Below are 15,025 nucleotides of genomic sequence, written 5' to 3'. Positions count from 1 at the left end.
CAACCCATGTAAGGCTCATGATGGACGGCCTCTGAATCGTCTGAAATAAACTAATATAGGTTTAGGTAACCTGTTTGCTGTCATAACAATCCCCTCGTAACTTACCTTCCACCAGCATCGCGTCTCGTGTTCAATGTCTGGTCTACCAGTTATTTAAATGCATTGTCGTGTTTGAATCGTATGAATTCGCCGTTTTATTTGTAACTGCTACTTTTCTACAAGCACGAAACAGTTCTACTCACCATGTCGACTACCTAAGGGTCGTTTTGACAGCAGACATGTAACCTAAGCCTATATTAGGCCGTGTAAATCGCCTCTTACTATAAGCTGGGGAAGGTTAAAATGCTACAAGGCTACAATACTTCAGCAGGATCCAAAATGGATGGGGCCACCAAAAACTTAAACTCGAAAATGTTGGATAAATTTTCACTTTCTCCCTTTATCATGAGTAGGGGATAATGTAAAGGTGCTTAATGTACGACGTTAAAATATTGAGTTCACAAAAATTACTACAATTTGTTATTTTGTAAAATGAACTATTCATAACACAATACGCATATCGTACATTCTAAATAAATGGCAAAAATCTACTATCCAGACCATCTAAAGTTTTCGTACGAATTACACACAATTACACAAGTTTGAACGAAAAAACAAAATTTTGAAATGAATTACCTACCATTGGTACGTAAACATTATCGAGCCAAGTAAATGAACTAGTCGAATTATTTTACCATGAAATATTCAGTTTTACTACAGCTCCTCTATCTATCAACTTATTTTATGAAGTTGTCTTGGTAATCTTTTATGTTCACCCTCGAAAGAAAATCTGTTTAGTAATATTAATTTATAATTTCTCGTCTCATCTATTGTTCCTCAGTTATTCAAAATCATTTACAATCAGGTACATACAGTCATAGTAACACTGTTCTAGAATCTAATTAAATCGTGTATTCTCGAGGCGTAGCATAAACATATCATGTATTCGTATCACTTGCCAAAGCCCGATAAACGCTCCAGGCTTATAACGGTCTTGTTGTATATAGTTTACAATATTTCTCTTATAATTTAAATTTCCAAGAACTAATTGCAATTTTAGTTGCACTAAATGGTCAATAAGCCATGTTTTCTGTGTATAATCAATCGATTAAATAAATTCACAAAATGTCCATGCGATAAGAAAACAGATACAGAAGTATTTTATGTAGGTGGAAAGGGAAACATACTGTTATAGTGGTTAATAATTTACAAACAGATTTCTATGCATGACACCTTAATTATGTTTGTTCTAAAAAAAACACGTTTTTTATTTATTTCTAGTAATTATGGTGATATGAGCATAACGTAATGTCAATCCAATTTCAAAACACTAGAAATAAGTCAAAAATAGAATAAACTGTAATATTGACGCCATTCTTATATTTCATTCTCTATCAAGTACCTTGATTAAAATTGTGTTCTCTTGGCGTAGTGATATTCTTTGCAAAAAGCCTCAAGCATATAAAACTCATTTTCATCCCAATTTGTACACAAATACGTTTTCGTTTAATGATGGGTTTGAAATTACAAATATTGTATTTTCTATCCTCTATTTGCCATTACTGATTATTAACTTACCGTGCAACATTTGGAGCAATATCAGTTTACTAAAAACATATATAATCAAATGTAGTTAATTTATAGTTATAAAGAGTTCAAATGTGCTTCTGCAAGAAATTAAACAGGCATAAAGGAATTGTTAAAAACAGTTTGACAAGCGTGTATATATTTTAACAGACCAGCGACTAAAGAGTGTAAGGGTGAGTTACTTATTGGTGAGAACTTATTGGTGAGGACTTATTGGTGAGTGACTTATTTTCGAGGACTTATTGGCGAGTGTATGGGCTGTGGCGGCGTTTTCCAGTAAAGAGTGGGGGGAGCTCGACCGAAAACAGCTCCTACTATTTTACTATCAGAACAGTTCACCCTTATGTACTGGCTCACCCTTTCATTTGCTGGAATCGTTCCACAAGTCTATGGGGGGAATCGACAAATTTACTTATTTTATCCTATGCTATTAAAATTTGGTCATAAGACCTTTCCTGCAGCAAACCTAGGTACTCGTTAAATCTAATAATATTAAAAATGGGGAATGAATATATTTTTATTGAAACTAGCCGACCCGTGCGAAGCATTCGAACTGAATCATTTTGAAATACCACTTACTGAAAAGTACACAACATATAGCAGAATTACATAATAGAGTTTTTACAAAAAACTACTGAAAGATGCCATGTGACCCTAACTTTGCCTGAAAAATAAAATATTTTTCATTTCAGTGGATTTTTCTGATGAAAAGGATAAAAAGAGCGTTAAAATCACACATAATTTATGGAAATTTGTGCAGACTTTAGAAATAATAATATATAGATCTAATATTTGAGTTAAATTCCAATCTGACAAATTCTTAGTCTGCAGGTTTGCAGCGGCGGATGTATTTATTCTTGGTCCTACATTGTTAATATAGCCACGTGTATATTACGAACGAATACATCTGTGGACATGTAACTTGTAACTTTGTAGGGATTCCCTTTGACTTACACAATATGGAATGCTTTGTAGTTCAGTGATGTTGATGGGTGAGAAAGTCTTCGAATAGTTTAGTTGTTCACAAAGAAACAATACACTTATTACGTAGCAGGCGGGTTTATTGATGTATATCGAGTTCTATTCTAGGATACTAAATATTATGGGTATAAGTATGAGGCAATAGAATAGTTTGTTAACCTTACGAGACAGAGTTTAGAAATATTACAATACCGTAACGTTTGACTTGATGGCTTCAAAAAAATAATGTATTATAAAACGAAAATACGCTTTAAAGAATAAAATGATGTTGTTTCACGATTGTAAGTAAAGTTTTATGAACGTTTTTGTTTTATGTTATCGTAACAACTTATATAGGCTTACCTCCGTCAGTAGTCCAAAATTGTGTCTTTTTCAACTAATGTTGTTCAAAGCTTACATGTTTCGTTGCACTGCAACATCGTCAGAGCTTTTTGTCAAAAACATCAAATGATTTATACATAAAACAAAACACGGAACACGAAACATTTAAACACGTAATAACACGATAGCGCTATCGACACGGCACGGCAGCGGTTGTAGGTAGACTGGACACGGGTTAAGTAACTTCGTCCCGTCCTTCTCTGTTATCAGCTCGGTGGTCAGCTGTTCTAGATGAGATAACGGTGTTGAAGAGGGAGTGGGACTTGAATTGTAGTTTATCATTGAGGATGTATTCCTTGTGTTCTTCGTTTACGTTCATTTTATATATCTCATACTCCTCAAGTGTGTCCAACTTATTACCTTTCCCGCAAAAATGTAGAACTTCCAAGCCGTTCTTAATATCACTCATTGAGTGATTACAATCTACAAGATCTTTTGCAATCTTTTGCGGGAAAGGTAATAAGTTGGACACACTTGAGGAGTATGAGATATATAAAATGAACGTAAACGAAGAACACAAGGAATACATCCTCAATGATAAACTACAATTCAAGTCCCACTCCCTCTTCAACACCGTTATCTCATCTAGAACAGCTGACCACCGAGCTGATAACAGAGAAGGACGGGACGAAGTTACTTAACCCGTGTCCAGTCTACCTACAACCGCTGCCGTGCCGTGTCGATAGCGCTATCGTGTTATTACGTGTTTAAATGTTTCGTGTTCCGTGTTTTGTTTTATGTATAAATCATTTGATGTTTTTGACAAAAAGCTCTGACGATGTTGCAGTGCAACGAAACATGTAAGCTTTGAACAACATTAGTTGAAAAAGACACAATTTTGGACTACTGACGGAGGTAAGCCTATATAAGTCATTATTCGTAGTCCAGGGGCTATCAGAATGAATAATATTATCGTAACAGTTGTTTATGCGAAACGAGATTAAATTTTAGTAAACTAACTTTTAAAGAGCTGTTATAGAAAATACCCCCGCTGCAGCAAACCTGCTAACTTAGCGAATTTCCATTTGCCTGGATTGATTTTTAATTATTAGTCCATTAAATTAACACTTATGTTTAACGAGTACCAAAGTTAGCTGCTACAGGGAAACTAATAAAGTGTGTTTTTTTTTTTTTTTTAATATCAATAGCTTAGTATGAAATAAATTAAAACGCCAAGTTTGATCAAAATATATCCATAAACAATCCAACTACAATATACTCCATAAGAATAACCATATTCTCCATAAGAATAACATGGGAGTTTTAAATTAAATTTTTTTTTTCTCCGTAACCAATTATCGTACAAAAACACTTTGATATACTAAATTATTTGTTTTTAAGCTCTTTAAAAGTGTCTGGAGAAAAATTGATAAATTTTGTGTTTTAAGGGTAAAAAATTAGAAAACCCCATTTTAACCCCATAAAACTGAAAACCTTAAACCCGTTCCCATGGTCCAATCATGCTGGTTCGCGAACTCATTCAAGTTTATCCCGCCTTACACCTTCAAACCAAATTTTATAAAAATCGGACAAAAATTACTCAAGTTATCGTGCGGATGGACACACACACACACACACACACACACACACACACACACATATATATATATATATATATACTATATATATATACTATATATATATATACATATTTAAAAGTTTGAACGAATGGTGTTTTTGACCTCTGGGGGCATCAAAATTAAAAAGTAAGTCGGTCCCGGGCCTAGGTCTTACCATGAGACCTACGGTAATAGCTACTTCCCTATAGGGAAATTCGCTAAAAGGGAGATTGTTATCACAGGTTAGTTGTTGAAATCGCCTCGACTTGATTTAAGATTGCTTTGTTTCTTCTAACTTTGATTTCTCAAGTTCTTCCATTAGTCCAGTAAAATAAGACATTTTGGTATGCAAAAGGTCGGGTAGTTCTGATTTTTGGATATGTTGTTAGTATTGGGCCCATAACATAAAATCCAAGTTATCCACCTCGAGATACTGCCGCTCGCCGCGGGGCGCGCCACTTGTTATCGAAATATCAAAAATATAGCAATTGCTATTGTTTTTCACTCAATCTCGCGAACCGTTGATTTTAACGAAAATTGTATACTATTACATTAAAGAAGAATAAATTTGTCACATTTTAAGCCCAACAGCAAGTATGTAGCGTAAATAATGGTCAAAATACAGACCATCAAAATAAATAAATTTTCCATAGGCGTATAAAAATTGTGGTTTTTTCAATATTTCCACAACATAGTTTTTTGAAGCAAACACCGTATTGATTTAGAGAGTATGCCAGTTTATTTGCTATTAATAGAAAATAAATGAAAGTATGAATAAAAATACCCCCACCTCAGCAAACCTGCAGACTAAGCGAATTTCCATTTGCTTGATTTGATTTTCACAAACCTATTTAAATAACATTAGGTTTAACTGGTACCTAGATTTGCTGCTACAGGGAGGGTAATATAGTATATAAAATAATAATAGTATGATAAGAAACAAATAAATGTAACCAATTTTATAAAAATTTGTCTATAAATAAAAAAAAAACAATAATTAAAAATCTTTGCTATTGGAATAACTTGGGGTTTTTTTATTTACATTTTTTAATTTTTTTCCGTAACCAATAACTTTAAAAAAAATTAATGTACTAAATTATTTGTTTTTAAGCTCTACAAAATTCTTTAATGATACAATTGTAAAATTGTATGTTTTGTTGAGGGTTAAAAATTAAAAAAAATATTCTTACTGGTAAAATACCTATAAGGCAACCGTTCCTATGGCCTTATCATGCCGATCATGCTTCGCGAACTCGTTTTAATAAATAAATGTACGTTTACATGATTCAATGATTTATTTAGGCCATTAAGCAAAAGCAATAGGCTAAGTCACTTACAATACAAAGCAAATGATAAATAGTCCATCTCTTGATTCACAAATATAAGTAATGTTTGTACCAAATTCCACTAAATCGGATGATTTTTGGGAATCATCGTGCTAACGGACGATAATAACTTTTTTGGATACAGTTTATTAAAGTCTTTAGTTTTTTTTTTTTTTTTTTTTTTTTTTTTTTTTTATACAGGGTCTCTAAATAACTCACCTAGTTTGAAAACTTATTTATTTATTGTACTAGATACAAACTACTCTTCAACGACTGATACCATAGAGAAGGCTATGGTGATACATTAAATGAAAGGTAATAAAATAAAAGTTATTTTAACACTATCACACCTCAATATGCGAACCATTGTAGCCCTGCAGACATGCAAGCTATTTTTACTCATTTTTATCATTAATACTTTATTATTTGTATTATAATTTACTACCAAAACTATGTTAAAGGTCAAATAGGTGAATGTAGCTTATTGCCAACGTACAAAACTAAAACTTTGAAGAATACTCTACACAGCACGAAATGATCATTACTCATCCATTTAATAATAGTATCGTGAGGTATTTTAAAAACTATGGAGTCTTTTTCGGACACCCGGTATAGGCCTATATACATATATATACATATATATTTATATATGTTATAACAATTTGAACCAACAGTATTTTTTGCCTCTAGGAATACCAAAATGAAAAAGTAAATCGGTCCCGGGTCTAGGTATTACCATGAGATCTACTGTAATGGCGTATTCCCTACAAATTAAATTTGCTAATAATCAGCATATCATTTATATTGAATGGTGTATGTTGAGGAAACAACTATTTAATCTTTTCATCAATTTCGTTGTCTCGAGCAATGCGAGAATAGCGCACGTCAACATGTTGCTCACTGTTAATGTTCAACTGACGTCATTTTTTATAATATTTCTCAACTTCCTACAGATTTGATGAGAACGGATCATCCCAAGCGCCCATTAAGTTACAACATTTTGTCTGTTATCCCTCGTCCTCGAGTCAATCCACCAGAGCTTTTCATTGTCTTTATGAGGGCCTGTTCAATGGCCTAATCAGACCAAATTCCACACCAGAACTTGTCTGTACGTCTTGTAGTTAAATTTCCGATCTTTGTAATTTTGTGTGTTCTTCAATATCAATCCTGTATTTAAATACATATTCAGCATATCCTGTATAGATGGGCACACTTGGCGTGGAAAAATTACCCTCTGCATGGAAGATCTGTACAGTGATTGTAATTGGAAGATCTTATTTGCCTGATCTTTCTGCCTCAATAAACTGTTAACTATGTTAAACTGTTTTATTTTGTTTTCATGTGAAAGTATTGTTCCCAAAGCTTAGCTTAAATGTTTATGTATAAACGTTTGACAGCTTTGAGAAGAATAATTTTGCCGTTGAAGGTATATTTTGAAGGTCTTTCTTTGGCATGTAAACCTACATTTATTAAAACGAGCTCGCGAAGCATGATCAGGCCATGGGAACGGTTTCTTTATAGGGTCTTTTGTTGAGAACAGGTTTTTCATATTTTTGACCCTCAAAACATTTGACCCCCTACATTTTTTACCCTCCCTGTAGCAGCAAATCTAGGTACCAGTTAAACCTAATGTTATTTAAATAGGTTTGTGAAAATCAAATCAAGCAAATGGAAATTCGCTTAGTCTGCAGGTTTGCTGAGGTGGGGGTATTTTTATTCATACTTTCATTTATTTTCTATTAATAGCAAATAAACTGGCATACTCTCTAAATCAATACGGTGTTTGCTTCAAACAACTATATTGTAGAAATATTGAAAAAACCACAATTTTTATACGCCTATGGAAAATTTATTTATTTTGATGGTCTGTATTTTGACCATTATTTACGCTACATACTTGCTGTTGGGCTTAAAATGTCACAAATTTATTCTTCTTTAATGTAATAATATAACATTTTCGGCAAAATCAACGGTTCACGAGATTGAGTGAAAAACAATAGGAATTGCCATATTTTTGATATTTCGATAACAAGTGGCGCGCCTCGCGGCGAGCGGCAGTATCTCGAGGTGGATAACTTGGATTTTATGTTATGGGCCCAATACTAACAACATATCCAAAAATCAGAACTACCCGACCTTTTGCACAGCAACCCCATATTTTCTGACAGATTTACTGGACTACATTACGTATTTTGAAGACTGTCATATTCATTAAAAGGCTGGTTTATATTTGTACACCAATAACATAAATATTAAAATTTATTCTTCAAATATAAAAAAAAGTTTTCCTTTCACTTTTACAACTTACTATAACATTTATTATTTACTCTTAATGTGTACTACAAGCAGTTCATTTGACGTAATACATTTTCAAATCCGTTCAAAAGAAAATACCCTCAGGTAAAAAGAAGTGTGATTGAAAAATATAAAGAAAAGTATAAGATATTTAATTTCAATGTCATTCCGTTACAGAAATATTATTCAGAAAAAGTTATTTGTACATCCAATCAAACGTTCCTTTTCTTATCTAAACGCAAAACAGTCAATTCAAGAAACGTGACGTCATCTCTTACACCTCGGGGTAATTCTGACACTGACAGATCCAATAACACCTAGACAACCACACGTCGTCCTTGGCTTTATCTTTAACCCGATCAAAAATCATTCTTGTATTAATTTACATAAATATTACCTGCAACTAGACATTTCATCCTCATGTAAAATTTGTAGCCATTTTTTAACCAAAATCATTGTAGTGAGCCATCGACAGATTGTGCTGATCTAAACTACTTATTTCTGTCGAATAAGCAATCTTTTTTACCATTTCAAACTAATAAAATGACTTAGTGTAAGCTATAGCAACTGACTCATCAACTTGGCCAGTTACAAAAAATAAGGTAGAAAATTGAATTTTATTCACTAGCTCATTCTGTGACTGGCTCAGATTTAAGTTGGTCCAGAGTTTGCCTCGATAAAGAAGATTTCCATTTAACTTTAATCTCAAGCTCGCCCATCTGGTATGCTATTTCACTTAAGCGATCCATCTATTAGAGCAGCTTTCAACAGGTGCTACGTTTAAAATGATTCTCTCATCAACTTTGTTCCAATCATTTAAATATCTTTCCTTTAATTAATTACTTGACAAAGGAATCGTAATTACACTGCAACACTCTCATTACTGTAAAGTTAATAACTTAGAACTTAGTCCTACAGTATTAGAAAGTATCGTAGTAATTAAGTAGTAAAGTAAGCAAGTAAAAAAAATAAAGAAAGTAAGTATAGACTAGGTGTACAATGCAGTTGTCTGCTTGCAATATTGAGCGGAGCTAGCATATTAATCCAATACTTTTCTAAAGTCAACGCTACATCTGTTCCTCGTAAATGGGATTAAATACTTGCAGTATCCAATGTCAATGGTATATTTGGTTTTAGCATCATTGTGCTAAGGGAAGACACTTCTTTTGTCTTTTATTATGTACATAAAAATCTCACTTGACTCCTCGGAGCTCTCGTCCCTACAAATTTCTCCAAACAACAGAAAAAACTATAAAGGAATGTCGATACATATTGTAAATTTCATGGTAATAAATATAAAGGATAACTACCCTGAAAATAATCACTTTTAAATATTCACTTCATCACACCGAACTGTAACCAAAACTACATGATACTTCAGTAAAATACGATGTAAGGTAAATCAATTCAACTATTCGTCCATATGTTTAGTTGTATACAAAGGGAATTGAGTTTGATCTAATGTTAACAGATAGCGCTGCCGTTCCCAAACTTTAGTCCTTGACCGTACTTAAGGGATGCCCTTTCTTAATGTTCTGAGACGTATTTGCACATCTACGTGAAAATACCTTTAATTTGATACCTCAAACGTTAAAATCCATCAAGCCGTTATCGAGTTATGACTGTGAAAAGAAAACTGCTTGCTTATTAATATACAGTATAGAAGATGTAGGCCTTATTTTGTATCAAATAATGCGATGCATAAACAACCTTATACTTGCAACCAAAGACGACCGAATCTAGAACATAATCTTTTTAAGATCCAACCAGCAACCTCCAGTTTTGAAGGTCATTAGGCTACCCAGTAAATCGGCCTTTGTTAGGATCCCAAGAAGTAACTGAAAATATCTAAGTTTATCAGAAACAGCTAATAAAGATAATAGCCTTTAAACTTGCTTAGAGTAATTTACAAAAAATAACCAAGCAGTAAAACACAACTTAAAAATTGAGTTAATATCATGACGTTACAGCCATAGCACCACTTATTGCGCGAGACATTTTAATTTATTTGAAACTTTCATACATCTAATATCTCATCAAATTGAAAAGAATATCAAATAAGTTTTTTTTATATAATGTAAATTAGACGATCTTACAACTTGGAAAGTGTAATTGGTTTTTACGTCGAAAAACCAGTTGAACGATAAAGATTTTGTTAAAACTGCTTAACTTAATCCGCTACATTGGTCACTTCGTATTGATAATCTTTAAAATACTATAAAGCGAGTTCAACATTTGGACCATCCTCGGGGGTAATGAGTTTCGTAAAAAAAAAACTTGTTCATGACTTGTGAGAAAGCTGGAAAAGTGATTAAAATGCACACCTTCTTCAGAGTTTCTTATTAGTCTAATACCTATTTACTGAGGCAATGTTTCAAAATAAGATTTCTCGTAGTATCATAGAGACGATCATGGAAACAGTTATAGTGATGAAGTGTTAGTACTGGCGAAATGTCTTGTTATTGTGACATCAATGCGTTTTGTGAAAATATTACCTCATATACGACAGCCTAACTGGCTAACAGGATCTTCGGGAGACTATGAGTAGCAATAGATAACAAAAAGTTATTTTAGTTGTTATTACAGTTATATGTCTATCCTACTACACACATACAGGGTTAGTAAAAAGTGTGGAGACCCCCTGTTATTTTTTTAATGGCCCATACCATAAAAACTAAACTCGGCACACCTTTATGGCATGTTATGAAGTACTTTTTGGGCATAACCGCCACTTGGTGTACATCCCCAAAATGGGGGATTTTGGGGGAAACTAAAAATTCAAATAGAAAGACCCATCAAGCAGTGACCCCTCATTTTGAAGGTCCTGGTAAAAGAAAACTAACAACGCAAACTAGAGGGTTCTATCTCAATCCAGTAAAAAAATGGAAGCTGATTGACATCTTTAGAAATCATAAATAACTTGCAATTTTATATTCAATTAATAAAAAAACAAATGTTGTTTGTAAATGTGTTTGCCCTCAGAAGCTGTGCAGGAGGCAAACCCGCACCCTAGTAGGAATATACAGGGTACTGGTTGAAAAGGAACCAGCCTACCTGACTGATAGACTGGTCATTCACGATATGGTGCCCAATACTCGACAAGACAAACAGCTTCACTTCCCGAAGGTGGGGCTGGAAGTAGGTAAGAGAGGGTTTGCGTGCTTTGGGCCTAAACTGTACATCGTACAATGACCTCCCCTGTGACCTAAAGATGTTGGTTGTCCCAGCTTTTACCTTAGACCTGCGGTGAAGAAAATGTATGTACAATTATTGTAGGAACTAAAATATTATAATTAGATAGTTGATCTGTATTTGTTCCAATCATTAGTTTAAAGTTAGTATAAATTAATTAACAAGAGCTATCCTGTAAAAGAGTTTGTAGTGAGAAGCGCCTAAAAATTAAATGCATTTATATTTTTATTTATTTATTGGATTTCCGGCTCTTGAAAACGAGCTATGATTTTAAATAGCCACGAAAGATTCACAATAGGAAATTGATACAAATATTTGCTGTGAATTAATAATCATTATAAATTTATAGTTACGACATACATACAAATATGTATAAACAGCAATTTGATCAGACAGTGTTCTCTGAGGTCTCTATAACAAGTAAAGAGGATATGGTCATAAGCCCCCCCCCCCCTGAAGTAATAGATATTTCCTGGTAGGAAAATTAGCTGGAACAAGATTATGTACGGAAAATCTTATTCGAATATTACATTGAAGACAAAACTTAAAACCACTATTAAAAAAGAATTGTACAAAGTATTAATGTGCTTTGGCAGATCTGTTATTCATATTCAGTAATCCACTTCCTTTTAGTGTATTGTACAATAACATTTTAATGAGTATTTTTATCTCACATCATAGAATACAAAATTATATTATGGAATCATCCTAAATTGTAAAAAGTTTCTCATTTTTGTCTTAAAATATTTCTGAACCTAAAAGAAACACCTGTAGCGAGTTATAAAGTAGTTCCTCAATACATTGTTTAAATTAACTTCCTCCGCCAAGGAAGTTCCCCTAATAATCAATTCAAGTCTGTAAGCTCGGAAAGCAATTTTTTGCAATATTGAATCTATTGAGCTTAGCTTATTTTGGACCGATGATTAATTTATATAATTTCCGGTAGTTAAATTATTTTTATAGTATCTCTAAAGTTAGTTCATATATATCTCCTATGAATATCCTTTTTGGAAATTTGTGTTGTTCATAAGCCTTTTAAGTATTAGCCTTTAGTATAAATATCGAATTTGATGAGAAATTGTGTTAGGTTTATCAAAGCTTTTAGATTAGTTCAGCATTATATCCATCATTTAATCGTTGAAATTCAAATCCAAATATTTTCAGTCTTTGGCTTTAAAAAGTAATACTATTGACCCAAGGAACCCAAAATGTCAGTTTTATTTTCACGACGATGAATTATTAATATGTGAACTGGAAAATTGTTCTAGATAATGTTATGATAAAACAATATTTGATTATTTTAAACCAAAAGAGCTCGGTATGGTTGAATCCATCGTGATGAAAATTATCGCTCCATTTCAGGGCAAGATTGTGGTTTACAAGCGCGTCTACCTAGTCACAGCCTAGTCAGCTGGACAAGTCGCTCGAGTGAACCGTGTGTTAGTCGAGTGGAGACCGCTATTGATAGCTATTGGCCACCACAGATAATTGGTTCCTTAGTCTACGTTGCCACGAAATGGGCAACTTTCTAGTACAGTAGTAACATATGTTATTCTTACATCAAGTGTTTTATTATGACATGGTAGTCTCAATTTTAGCCTGTGTCACAAGTATAAAAAAACTACTGATAAAAAACAACGTCAGATAGAGCATTGTTCCGTGTTTAAAACACCACTTTACCCTATTTCAAAATATACCACTCGTTTGAAATAATTCAGCAATATGTATATATATTGACAAAAAATAAGAATAACGAGAATGGAAAAATGTTGTAAATTTCTGTCCTTTAAAAAAAGTAATAATAATCTATTTGTTTTATTTATTTTATTCCGTAAATTGAACTGTATTGTTGTTGTTCAAGTAGCTTTTTATTAACCGACTTCCCCACTACCAACAAAAGGAGGAGGTTCTCAATTTGTGTGTGGCGATGTTTTTTTCTATGTATGTTCACCAATTTCTCTGTGATTCTTTTACCGATCAGCGTGGTTCCACCACCAAAATAACCAGGAGAGGTTCTATTTGGTACCATATATAGCATTATGTTTACGAAAAATATTTGTTTGGTGAAAAATGCTGAAAACCTCAAATATTCAACATTTATTGTGTTTATATTTTTGCAGAGAAGGCAATAAATAATAATAACATTCCTACAGCTGTTAGTTAAAACCATTCAAATAAAGCTACAGACAGTTTCTTCATGAAACAGTTGCTTCATAATATTGATTAATAAACTATTTCTTGCCATGGAGCCTAAATAAATTACATTGAAAAAATGCATTTTGTTTTGGTTACTATAAAAAATGTATTTAAACGTTTGACATGATTTGTGTATAATTCTGTTTGAGTATTGAATGTTCTGACTTATAAAAACGGGTCGCCGGATTTCTACCCCCGGATATTTACCCCCATGAAAAAACGCCTACGTCACTTTGACGTCACATGTATGGGGGTAGATTTCCGGCCGCGAACTTTTAGGATGGATAAATTATTGTATATTCAATCAACTCGCATTTCACGGTTTACTTAACAGTTGTAATTAATCAAAATGCTAATAAACCTGACACCGGAACTTTACCCCCGGAAATCTACCCCCAGACATCCACCCCCGGACATCTACCCCCGGACATTTACCCCCAGACATCTACCCCCGGAAATCTACCCCCAGACATCTACCCCCAGACATCTACCCCCGGACATCTACCCCCGGAAATCTACCCCCGGACATCTACCCCCGGACATTTACCCCCAGACATTTACCCCCGGATATCTACCCCCGGAAATCTACCCCCAGAAATGTACCCCCAGTGGTCAAATCATAAATGTCCGACCCCGGAATTATTTATTTCCGACCCCCGGAAATCTACCCCCCGTGCTACACTACGTATCGGTCAATATTCATTGTTGTAGTTGATTTTAGTAATTGGTTTATTAAAATAATCAATGACCCTTCGTTTAATAATTACCCTCTAATATCTAGTTTTAAGCATGTGATATGTCGTTGTCTTGTTTAATGTCATCTATCTTCCCAATTCATTAAGCTGTTACTGATTTAGGTGTCATTTTTAAGCTTAAGATTCATTGCAACGCAAATGGTAATTAAAAAGGATATTTTGATAAAGGGCTCCAAAAGTTTAACCCATAAGCATTTGATTTATTTTCAGACAGTGATTTAAATTGTTAACCAATTTTCACATACACTCATAGCTAACGGCACATGCACGAGCGCAGATCGTGAAATTTAAAACATATCACTGAAGGAGGTTATTTTCTGATTACTAGTGGTAAAAATGCAATTAAATGCTGATAAAAAGCCTTCCACAGGTTGATTAATGAATTAATAATTTTTCACTACCAATTACCTCCTAGTAATACGAAATAGCATAATCCCTATGTCGTAGACACTATCCGGAGTTTTACATTGGCTAAAAAGTCTAGTTGTTTACACAAATAATTAATATAAAAAAATAAAACATAAACATATTTTATGATTGCTTCTGGTTGTCAATGCTGGTTGTGAAATAACGGAGAATAATGTAAAAGAATAAAATTGGATATTTCGGGATAGGGAAGGTATTTTTACCTCATGGTTCTTTTGGTTTTACGAATTCATTTTAATGAAATTAGAGTTTAGTATGAACATTGCTTAAAATTATATATTTTTTGGTC

Source organism: Macrosteles quadrilineatus, unplaced genomic scaffold, assembly GCF_028750875.1.
Source record: "Macrosteles quadrilineatus isolate MER2022 unplaced genomic scaffold, UCM_ALF_1.0 Scaffold_31__1_contigs__length_1484076, whole genome shotgun sequence".
Classification (NCBI taxonomy): domain Eukaryota; kingdom Metazoa; phylum Arthropoda; class Insecta; order Hemiptera; family Cicadellidae; genus Macrosteles; species Macrosteles quadrilineatus.
This window is presented reverse-complemented; position numbering follows the sequence as displayed.